Source organism: Mustela erminea, chromosome 10 (assembly GCF_009829155.1).
Source record: "Mustela erminea isolate mMusErm1 chromosome 10, mMusErm1.Pri, whole genome shotgun sequence".
Lineage (NCBI taxonomy): Eukaryota > Metazoa > Chordata > Mammalia > Carnivora > Mustelidae > Mustela > Mustela erminea.
The window spans coordinates 63,400,405-63,412,652 of NC_045623.1; the positions used below are offsets into that span (position 1 = coordinate 63,400,405).

Genomic DNA, 12,248 nt, shown 5'->3' on the forward strand with positions numbered 1-12,248 from the left:
CCATAATGGGATGTTATTACTAGATAAATATTCCTGCCTTAAGCAGATTTTTGGTCTTGGAATATATTGGAAGATCAGTAGGCTGTGATATTCCATTATGTTGAGTTTCTCTTTCTCCCTCTTTTTTTTTTTTTTTTTTTTTTAGTTTCACTGTCTTCCCTTGAAAAATGATTCTCTCTCTGCTTTCCATCTTCTTCTACCTTCTGTGAATCCAAATGGAATTTAACTTTTATTGTCACCAATTATTTTGAATGAACACTTTTCTTAATGTAATTTTCGTCAAGTCAGTTCCATTTATTAAGTCTTCATTCATTCATTCATTCATCATTCATTCATTCTTTTATGCAGCAAACGTTAAGTGCTGATCATGAACTCATCTCTGGGCTACGTTCCTAGGAAATAAGGGTTACTAAGACTAGAGAGAGCCAGAGGTAGAAATGGCAATCCCAGTACAGTGTGACCTGCAGATTGGAATTGGTGCTGGAGAGCATGGAGTCTGCCATTTAATAGGGGGATGCAGAAGTGACACAGAAATGGCAATGTTGCACCTGAAACTTCTATCTGTACATTTATTTACTGTATAGAAAATAAAGCATGATCTTTGTAGAAAACTTGGAAAGCATAAAAACAAGGGAAAAATAACCTATAGTCACTGTTAAAGAGCTGGTATATTTTTTAAGACCAATTTCTACATGGATGCATTCAAATTTAGTAATCTTATATTACACATATTTTCTCATATCCTGAAAATTATAAAAATTATTTTTATACGTGTATAATATTCTTCCATGTAGAAATACTAACATTCACTTTATCATTCCCGTATCAGTTATTTCCCTCTTATACATAACATTGTGTTGATAATCTCTGTGCATAAATATTGGCCTGCATAAATGATTATTTCCTTGAGAGGAATCCTGAAGGTAAATTACAGATGAAAGGGTATGATCGCTTTTAAGACTCTTGACATTTTCTCCAGTACCCTCTTCTTTACTGATCTCAAGGCAAAAGCCTAAGCCTTTAAGGGAGTCAGATGAATTACAAATTAGAGAAGTTCTTTAAAAATTCCTACACAAAGGGGGGCACCTGGGTGGCTCAGTGGGTTAAGCCTCTGCCTTCGGTTCAGATCATGATCTCAGGGTCCTGGGATAGAGCCCTGCATCCAGCTCTCTGCTCAGCAGGGAGCCTGCTTCTCCCTTCCCCTCTACCTGCCTCTCTGCCTACTTGTGATCTCTCTCTCTCTCTCTCTCTGTCAAATAAATAAATACAGTCTTTAAAAAGTTCCTGCACATAGGGCGACAGGGTGGCTTAGTCGGTTGAGCAGCTACCTTCAGCTCAGGTTATTATCGCAGAGTCCCAGGATCGAGCCCAGCATCAGAGTCTGCTTCTCCCTCTGGCCCTCCCCCTTCTCGTGCTCTCTCTCTCTCTCAAATAAATAAATAAATAATGTTTTTAAAAATTCCTACACACTTCTGCGTATGTGTAGATATGCATGTGAGTGTATACACACATGTTCCTGAGGAAGAGATACCCACAGACACACACATATATCCTGATCCTTCAAGAGGCATTCTGTACCTGCCTCTTGCGGAGCACTTAAAATGGGCTGTCTTTGTTGATTTCCTTTGTTAGTGGTGGTGCCTTTGTTTTACCCACCGTTGTATATCCAGTGCCTGGTATGTGGTAAGCAGTTAGTAAATGCTTCTTGAGTGAAAGGGAGGGAAGGAAAGCAAGCCCATTAAATAATTGTTTACTTTCTTAAACATCTTGTTTTATTCTTTTTCAGCATCCAGCAAGACATGGTGGTGAACCCTGGCTGTAAGTCTTCATGATTGAGCGACTCTTTTGCACAACACAAAGGTAAATAAATATTTGAGGCTGGTCGACTTGCTGGTTATTAGGAAAATCTTCCTCTCTGGGAAGATGACTCACAGATGTCTCTGAGTCCAAGTGATGGCTTTTGTGTTTTGTGTTCCTCCTTAAAACCCCCTGGAGTGTTCATGGCACCTTTGGGAGTAGCTGCTTAGGATGGCTCTTCTCCTGCCTACTTTGTGTTTGCAGTTAGAGAAAGGGAATATTGATTCCCTTTCTTCTTTTCTTTAAGCACCTAGTAAGCGTCATTAGGAGTTTCAAGTTTTCCTGTCTGGATTTTCTGGCTCTCCCAGTAGGTGGTCTCAAATTGGTTTGATTTTAAGCACAACCATATTAGCTCTCCTCAAATGCCCTCTGTTTTAATATATTTATCAACAGAAGGAACCGTTCTCAGTTGTTGAAACTGAAGTCAAACCGTGTAAGATAAATGTTTCTACGCAGAAAACAGACTTGGAGATTTACAAGCTTAAGGAACAAGTATTATTATTTTGAGGTCCTAAACTTTTAAATGATGGCGACACTGAAATCTCTACTTCATACCGGGAGCCAAGAAGGCACAATTGAAAATGCCTATTCCTTTGACAAATTAGAAGCATTCATTGCAGTATCTATTTCTTGTTTACCAGGGATAATGCTGAATGAGTCACAGACTGGGTAGATTGATGTCCCTTCTGACCACTTTTAATTAGCACTGCCTATTAGGATGAACAGAGTGTTGCTTTCCTGCCATAGATTACCCCTCAGCCCCCCTTAAATAGAATAGAAATCTTATTCTCCGCAAGGTAATATTCATCTCTTCTCCAACCAGACAAGCATAGAAAATTAAACAATGGTCCGTTAAAAAGCCCAGATAATGTATTTATCATTTCCAGTTTATGTGAGTTTGCAAGGCAAATAGAAGTGGGAGCTATTCGTTATGGGACCTTGGGGAACAACGGGACTCGGGAGGGAGCTGGAAGGCAGGAGGATCTGAGACTTGTAAAAATTCATTAAAAATATGAGGTGCTATTGGAGACAGAGGAAATTAATTACTCTCCGGGACTCAAATGTCACTACTCATTTAAGTGACCTGGCAAGGAGGCTGAGAAACCTGTTCCGCCAGGGTTTCTGTAGTGGAGAAGGCTGGGAGCTGGGATTCCTCAGCTGTCAATTTTTGCATTTCCTTGGTGACTTATTGACATGTTAACCTGGCTTGCGCCCCAGCCTCCTCTAATGAGTAGAGTTAAATGAGAAATAGGGGCTGGGATTGGGGAGGGGGGGTGCACTCTCCCCTCTATCTGGCCGGGTTATACAGACTAGCTCACCAGGCACGTAAGCAGCCGCGGACCTGAGGGAAGCCTGTAATTTACCGCAATGGAGAGAAGAGGCTGATCATTTGCAGCTGGACAGAGTTTGGTCTTTTATTATTGCTTTTCCATCCACAAAGCTATTCTCTGAGGTGGAGTGAATTTGGAAAGACAAATTAAGGTTTTCTACCTAAGGAGGACTGGGGAGCAGTAGCTTCTGAAAACAGTCATCTTTTCTAGATTGCCTGTGTAATAAGTCTCTCTAATGCATTCTGTCTATAGACAGAGGTTGAAAATATATAGATATGTGATGACGTAAAAGTTTAAAATCAGTAAACACTCGGAATAATGGAGTAAAAGCTTTCTCAGATGTGCGCCTTACCTAGACTGGAAATTCAAGATTTTATTCTTGAACTCTGCTACTAACCAGCTGTGAGAGGTAGCCCAAGCCGCCATAATGCTCCAAGCCTCTGTTGTATTATTTATATAATGGGAACAATACTGTCCATCTTCTGTGATCGTTAAGGACCGTGTATCCAAAAGAGCTTTGAAGGGTGGAAATACATAGGTGGGCGGTGGCCATATCACCTATTGGTATGTTTTGTTGTTTTAAAAGTCCTTGCATTTTAAACACTGGGGCTGCTCAGTGATCTCTGTTCCTTTGTGGGTCAAAGTTGAAGGGCTCTGTAGGATTCTTTCTGGCTTGTTCATGTGGGGAGGGTGAATCAACAGGCCAAAGAAGAAAGCACTACTTTGGGAAAAAAATGTTCACATGGTGTTAAAAAAAAAAAAAAAAAAGTGAAGCATGCTTTGGAGGGAGTTGGAGGCCTGGATGTTCACCTCCGGGAGCAGTCCTAAGTACCATGTCTCCAGTTCAAGAAAGTCCTGTCCCTTTGAAGCAAAGACAAATCATGCATCGAAGGTAGTAGAAGAGATGTTTGAAGATTATTCATCTATTCCTAGGAGGAGATGATGAGAAGATAAACGAGGGCAGGGTCAGTGGAGATAGAGAAGAACAGAGGATTTTTTTATTTTTTTTTTTTATTTTTTTTTTATTTTTTTTAAATTTTATAGTTTTTTAATTCCAGCATAACATTATTCATTATTTTTGCACCACACCCCGTGCTCCATGCAATCCGTGCCCTCTATAATACCCACCACCTGATACCCCAACCTCCCACCCCCCGTCCCTTCAAAACCCTCAGATTGTTTTTCAGAGTCCATAGTCTCTCATGGTTCACCTCCCCTTCCAATTTCCCCCAACTCCCTTCTCCACTCTAAGTCCCCATGTCCTCCATGCTATTTGTTATGCTCCACAAATAAGTGAAACCATATGATAGTTGACTCTCTCTGCTTGACTTATTTCACTCAGCATAATCTCTTCCAGTCCCGTCCATGTTGCTACAAAAGTTGGGTATTCATCCTTTCTGATGGAGGCATAATACTCTATCCCCAGGGGTACAGGTCTGTGAATCACCAGGTTTACACACTTCACAGCACTCACCAAAGCACATACCCTCCCCAATGTCCATAATCCCACCCCCTTCTCCCAAACCCCCTCCCCCCAGCAACCCTCAGTTTGTTTTGTGAGATTAAAAGTCACTTATGGTTTGTCTCCCTCCCAATCCCATCTTGTTTCATTGATTCTTCTCCTACCCACTTAAGCCCCCATGTTGCATCACCACTTCCTCATATCAGGGAGATCATATGATAGTTGTCTTTCTCTGCTTGACTTATTTCGCTAAGCATGATACGCTCTAGTTCCATCCATGTTGTCGCAAATGGCAAGATTTCATTTCTTTTGATGGCTGCATAGTATTCCATTGTGTATATATACCACATCTTCTTGATCCATTCATCTGTTGATGGACATCTAGGTTCTTTCCATAGTTTGGCTATTGTGGACATTGCTGCTATAAACATTCGGGTGCATGTGCCCCTTTGGATCACTACGTTTGTATCCTTAGGGTAAATACCCAATAGTGCAATTGCTGGGTCATAGGGCAGTTCTATTTTCAACATTTTGAGGAACCTCCATGCTGTTTTCCAGAGTGGCTGCACCAGCTTGCATTCCCACCAACAGTGTAGGAGGGTTCCCCTTTCTCCGCATCCTCGCCAGCATCTGTCATTTCCTGACTTGTTGATTTTAGCCATTCTGACTGGTGTGAGGTGATATCTCATTGTGGTTTTGATTTGTATTTCCCTGATGCCGAGTGATATGGAGCACTTTTTCATGTGTCTGTTGGCCATCTGGATGTCTTCTTTGCAGAAATGTCTGTTCATGTCCTCTGCCCATTTCTTGATTGGATTATTTGTTCTTTGGGTGTTGAGTTTGCTAAGTTCTTTATAGATTCTGGACACTAGTCCTTTATCTGATATGTCGTTTGCAAATATCTTCTCCCATTCTGTCAGTTGTCTTTTGATTTTGTTAACTGTTTCCTTTGCTGTGCAAAAGCTTTTGATCTTGATGAAATCCCAATAGTTCATTTTTGCCCTTGCTTCCCTTGCCTTTTGCGTTGTTCCTAGGAAGATGTTGCTGCGGTTGAGGTCAAAGAGGTTGCTGCCCGTGTTCTCCTCAAGGATTTTGATGGATTCCTTTCGCACATTGAGGTCCTTCATCCATTTTGAGTCTATTTTTGTGTGTGGTGTAAGGAAATGGTCCAATTTCATTTTTCTGCATGTGGCTGTCCAATTTTCCCAGCACCATTTATTGAAGAGGCTGTCTTTTTTCCATTGGACATTCTTTCCTGCTTTGTCGAAGATTAGTTGACCATAGTGTTGAGGGTCTATTTCTGGGCTCTCTATTCTGTTCCATTGATCTATGTGTCTGTTTTTGTGCCAGTACCATGCTGTCTTGATGACGACAGCTTTGTAATAGAGCTTGAAGTCCGGAATTGTGATGCCACCAACGTTGGCTTTCTTTTTCAATATCCCTTTGGCTATTCGAGGTCTTTTCTGGTTCCATATAAATTTTAGCATTATTTGTTCCATTTCTTTGAAAAAGATGGATGGTACTTTGATAGGAATTGCATTAAATGTGTAGATTGCTTTAGGTAGCATAGACATTTTCACAATATTTATTCTTCCAATCCAGGAGCATGGAACATTTTTCCATTTCTTTGTGTCTTCCTCAATTTCTTTCATGAGTACTTTATAGTTTTCTGAGTATAGATTCTGTGTCTCTTTGGTTAGGTTTATTCCTAGGTATCTTATGGTTTTGGGTGCAATTGTAAACGGGATTGACTCCTTAATTTCTCTTTCTTCTGTCTTGCTGTTGGTGTAGAGAAATGCAACTGATTTCTGTGCATTGATTTTATATCCTGACACTTTACTGAATTCCTGTATAAGTTCTAGCAGTTTTGGAGTGGAGTCTTTTGGGTTTTCCACATATAGTATCATATCATCTGCGAAGAGTGATAATTTGACTTCTTCTTTGCCGATTTGGATGCCTTTAATTTCCTTTTGTTGTCTGATTGCTGAGGCTAGGATTTCTAGTACTATGTTGAATAGCAGTGGTGATAATGGACATCCCTGCCGTGTTCCTGACCTTAGCGGAAAAGCTTTCAGTTTTTCTCCATTGAGAATGATATTTGCGGTGGGTTTTTCATAGATGGCTTTGATGATATTGAGGTATGTGCCCTCTATCCCTACACTTTGAAGAGTTTTGATCAGGAAGGGATGCTGTACTTTATCAAATGCTTTTTCAGCATCTATTGAGAGTATCATATGGTTCTTGTTCTTTCTTTTATTGATGTGTTGTATCACATTGACTGATTTGCGGATGTTGAACCAACCTTGCAGCCCTGGAATAAATCCCACTTGGTCGTGGTGAATAATCTTTTTAATGTACTGTTGAATCCTATTGGCTAGTATTTTGTTGAGTATTTTCGCATCTGTGTTCATCAAGGATATCGGTCTATAGCTCTCTTTTTTGGTGGGATCCTTGTCTGGTTTTAGGATCAAGGTGATGCTGGCCTCATAAAATGAGTTTGGAAGTTTTCCTTCCATTTCTATTTTTTGGAACAGTTTCAGGAGAATAGGAATTAGTTCTTCTTTAAATGTTTGGTAGAATTCCCCCGGGAAGCCGTCTGGCCCTGGGCTTTTGTTTGTTTGGAGATTTTTAATGACTGTTTCAATCTCCTTACTGGTTATGGGTCTGTTCAGGCTTTCTATTTCTTCCTGGTTCAGTTGTGGTAGTTTATATGTTTCTAGGAATGCATCCATTTCTTCCAGATTGTCAAATTTATTGGCGTAGAGTTGCTCATAGTATGTTCTTATAATAGTTTGTATTTCTTTGGTGTTAGTTGTGATCTCTCCTCTTTCATTCATGATTTTATTTATTTGGGTCCTTTCTCTTTTCTTTTTGATGAGTCGGGCCAGGGGTTTATCAATTTTATTAATTCTTTCAAAGAACCAGCTCCTAGTTTCGTTGATTTGTTCTATTGTTTTTTTGGTTTCTATTTCATTGATTTCTGCTCTGATCTTTATGATTTCTCTTCTCCTGCTGGGCTTAGGGTTTCTTTCTTGTTCTTTCTCCAGCTCCTTTAAGTGTAGGGTTAGGTTGTGTACCTGAGACCTTTCTTGTTTCTTGAGAAAGGCTTGTACCGCTATATATTTTCCTCTTAGGACTGCCTTTGTTGTGTCCCACAGATTTTGAACCGTTGTATTTTCATTATCATTTGTTTCCATGATTTTTTTCAATTCTTCTTTAATTTCCCGGTTGACCCATTCATTCTTTAGAAGGATGCTGTTTAGTCTCCATGTGTTTGGGTTCTTTCCAAACTTCCTTTTGTGGTTGAGTTCTAGCTTTAGAGCATTGTGGTCTGAAAATATGCAGGGAATGATCCCAATCTTTTGATACCGGTTGAGTCCTGATTTAGGACCGAGGATGTGATCTATTCTGGAGAATGTTCCATGTGCACTAGAGAAGAATGTGTATTCTGTTGCTTTGGGATGAAATATTCTGAATATATCTGTGATGTCCATCTGGTCCAGTGTGTCGTTTAAGGCCTTTATTTCCTTGCTGATCTTTTGCTTGGATGATCTGTCCATTTCAGTGAGGGGAGTGTTAAAGTCCCCTACTATTATTGTATTATTGTTGATGTGTTTCTTTGATTTTGTTATTAATTGGTTTATATAGTTGGCTGCTCCCACGTTGGGGGCATAGATATTTAAAATTGTTAAATCTTCTTGTTGGACAGACCCTTTGAGTATGATATAGTGTCCTTCCTCATCTCTTATTATAGTCTTTGGCTTAAAATCTAATTGATCTGATATAAGGATTGCCACTCCTGCTTTCTTCTGATGTCCATTAGCATGGTAAATTCTTTTCCACCCCCTCACTTTAAATCTGGAGGTGTCTTCGGGCTTAAAATGAGTTTCTTGGAGGCAACATATAGATGGGTTTTGTTTTTTTATCCATTCTGATACCCTGTGTCTTTTGACAGGGGCATTTAGCCCATTAACATTCAGGGTAACTATTGAGAGATATGAATTTAGTGCCATTGTATTGCCTGTAAGTTGACTGTTACTGTATATGGTCTCTGTTACTTTCTGATCTACCACTTGTAGGCTCTCTCTTTGCTTAGAGGACCCCTTTCAATATTTCCTGTAGAGCTGGTTTGGTATTTGCAAATTCTTTCAGTTTTTGTTTGTCCTGGAAGCTTTTAATCTCTCCTTCTATTTTCAATGATAGCCTAGCTGGATATAGTATTCTTGGCTGCATGTTTTTCTCGTTTAGTGCTCTGAAAATATCATGCCAGCTCTTTCTGGCCTGCCAGGTCTCTGTGGATAAGTCAGCTGCCAATCTAATATTTTTACCATTGTATGTTACAGACTTCTTTTCCCGGGCTGCTTTCAGGATTTTCTCTTTGTCACTGAGACTTGTAAATTTTACTATTAGGTGACGGGGTGTGGGCCTATTCCTATTGATTTTGAGGGGCGTTCTCTGAACCTCCTGAATTTTGATGCTCGTTCCCTTTGCCATATTGGGGAAATTCTCCCCAATAATTCTCTCCAGTATACCTTCTGCTCCCTTCTCTCTTTCTTCTTCTTCTGGAATCCCAATTATTCTAATATTGTTTCGTCTTATGGTGTCACTTATCTCTCGAATTCTCCCCTCGTGGTCCAGTAGCTGTTTGTCCCTCTTTTGCTCAGCTTCTTTATTCTCTGTCATTTGGTCTTCTATATCACTAATTCTTTCTTCTGCCTCATTTATCCTAGCAGTGAGAGCCTCCATTTTTGATTGCACTTCATTAATAGCTTTTTTGATTTCAACTTGGTTAGATTTTAGTTCTTTTATTTCTCCAGAAAGGGCTTTTATATCTCTCGAGAGGGTTTCTCTAATATCTTCCATGCCTTTTTCAAGCCCGGCTAGAACCTTGAGAATTGTCATTCTGAACTCTAGATCTGACATATTACCAATGTCTGTATTGATTAGGTCCCTAGCCTTCGGTACTGCCTCTTGTTCTTTTTTTTGTGTTGAATTTTTCCGTCTTGTCATTTTGTCCAGATAAGAGTATATGAAGGGGCAAGTAAAATACTAAAAGGGTGGCAACAACCCCAGGAAAAAATGCTTTAACCAAATTAGAAGAGATCCAAAATCGTGAGGGGGGAGAAAGGGGATAAAAAGAGGTTCAAAAAGGAAGAAAGAAAAAAAAGAAAAAAGAAAGAAAAAAAAAAGAAAAAAGAAAAGAAAAGAATTTAAAAAAAAAAAGGAAAACACCTGAGAAAAATGTAAAAATGAAAAAATATATATATTAGATAAACTAGTAAAAAATCGTTAAAAAAGAAAAAGGTAACAGTTTAAAAAAAAAAAAAATTTACCCGAAGGCGAGAAAAGAAAAAAACAAAAAAATGAAAAAGAAAAAAATTGAATTAACTGCAAGACTAAAAAAAAATCACATGGAAAATGCCATGAGTTCCGTGCTTGGCTTTCTCCTCCTCTGGAATTCTGCTGCTCTCCTTGGTATTGAAACCGCACTCCTTGGTAGGTGAACTTGGTCTTGGCTGGATTTCTTGTTGATCTTCTGGGGGAGGGGCCTGTTGTAGTGATTCTCAAGTGTCTTTGCCCCAGGCGGAATTACACCGCCCTTACCCGGGGCCGGGGTGAGTAATCCGCTCGGGTTTGCTTTCAGGAGCTTTTGTTCCCTGAGCGCTTTCCGTAGAGTTCCGGAGGATGGGAATACAAATGGCGGCCTCCTGGTCTCCGGCCCGGAGGAGCCGAGAGCCCAGGGCCGCACTCCTCAGTGCGCCCTCAGAGAACAGCGCCCAGTTACTCCCGTCTGCCTGACCTCCGGCCGCGCTCCGAGCTCTCCGAGCCTGCGACCAGTTCAAGGTAACCCCGAGCTGTGAGCTCACTGTCGGCTCTGTCTCTGTAGCCGGCTTTCCCGTTCCAATACCCGCAAGGTCTGCGACACTCAGACACCCCTGATCCTTCTGTGACCCTGCGGGACCTGAGGCCACGCTGAACCCGCGTGGGCTTCGCCCCGGTTTAGCCTCTGGAGCGATGTCCCTCAGCGGAACAGACTTTTAAAAGTCCTGATTTTGTGCGCCATTGCTCCGCCGCTTGCCGGGAGCCGGCCCCTCCCCCCGGGGTCTATCTTCCCGTCGCTTTGGATTCACTTCTCCGCCGGTCCTACCTTTCAGAAAGTGGTTGTTTTTCTGTTTCCAGAATTGCTGTTCTTCTTCTCTTCGATCTGCCGATGGATTTTCAGGTGTTTGCAATCTTTAGATAAGCTATCTAGCTGATCTCCGGCTAGCTGAAGCAGTCTCAGCCTGCTACTTCTCCGCCATCTTGACTCCTCCTCAGAACAGAGGATTTTAAGAGGCCTTGGAAAGGAAGGACTTCCAGGCTTTCACAGAGTTGGGGGGCGTGCACTTTGAAGAGGGAGCAGCACAGTGACTAAGATGTAGAGGGTTCCCAAGGTGCCTGTAATGTTGTTAATAGAAATGTGGGAAAGTGCAGGATATAGACCTTCGGCTCAAGGAGCTCAGAGAGGTAAACAGGGATGGGGCAGACCAGACAGAAATCCGGAAGAGCAATACTGGGGTCAGTGCTGAGAGGGAGGGTGTCTCAGAAGATGAGCAGCCCTGTGCTGGGAGGGCAGGGGTTGGAGGCTGGGCATTGCGCCAAGCAGCTGCTCCCAGCCTCAAGGAACCAGAGCCGCCCAGCTGCACATTGCAGATGCTGGTTTGAGAGCAGCACACTCAGCAACCTGAGTTTTGCACCCCAGCATGCCCTCAGTGATTTTCCAAGGCTTCTGTGCTGTTGTTGTCTCCTGGAAGTGGACTTGAGGGACTGCCTGCCTATTCTCATTAGCCAGCCCTGTAGTGACCGATCCAGAGCATGCACAGAAGACATCCCCAGGGACCCAACTCTGAATAATTGCTACAACTACTGTCCCCATTCCTGTGTGTTCTTTGGAGCTTTTATGTCACTTACTTTTAAAATTGCTTGAAAGCTACCAACTGACGAACTGAGCTATTGGCTCGCTATTTTTTGTGTTAATGACGTGTGTCCATTTGCATTCATTTTTAGCCATCATGTCATCATAGTGAGATAGTAATAAGACAGGAAAATTTTTTTCACACCAGTCTTCCTCCCTTTTACCTTCCTTTGTGAATTCATCTCTTTGGTGCCTCCTATTTGCCCCCTTGTTTGTTTTATTTTCTCAGATTCTATTTACACTTCTATCTTTCCTCTTCTGATAAAATCACACATCCTTCAACTCAGTTGGACGTAGGAGATCCTTGATACAGAGCAAGGGGGCCGTTCAGTTGTAAAAACTTGGAACGTTTTCTTAACCACATGGCAGCTTTCTATATCTGGTATGTTTGCTGGTGGTCATGTTGCTGGTGGTCATGTTTGCTGAATGTCTTAGATTGGAATTCTCTGTTCCAACACATAATAGCTGTCGAACATCAAGCAAATCCACTTCTTTAGGCTTGAATTTTCACATTAGTAAAATAACAGTAAATTATAGTAATAATACTTTTCATACAAGATTGTTAAAAGAATTTAATGAGAAAGTGAATGAGAGAGAGTCTGGCACATTATAGATTACCAGTGAATGCTAGCTGCCATTGCTT

At 41.2% G+C, this 12,248-nt stretch overlaps 1 protein-coding gene across 5 annotated transcripts in view; it reads left to right on the forward strand.

Moving 5' to 3' along the window:
• Positions 1-12,248, forward strand: part of DAB1 (DAB adaptor protein 1) — a 1,141,681-nt gene that overhangs the window by 537,859 nt on the left and 591,574 nt on the right. For all 5 annotated transcript variants that reach the window (XM_032302343.1, XM_032302347.1, XM_032302348.1 and 2 more), the window contains one exon: positions 1,787-1,860. The gene's annotated coding sequence lies outside the window, so the exon portion shown is untranslated. The remainder of the gene's footprint in view (positions 1-1,786; positions 1,861-12,248) is intronic.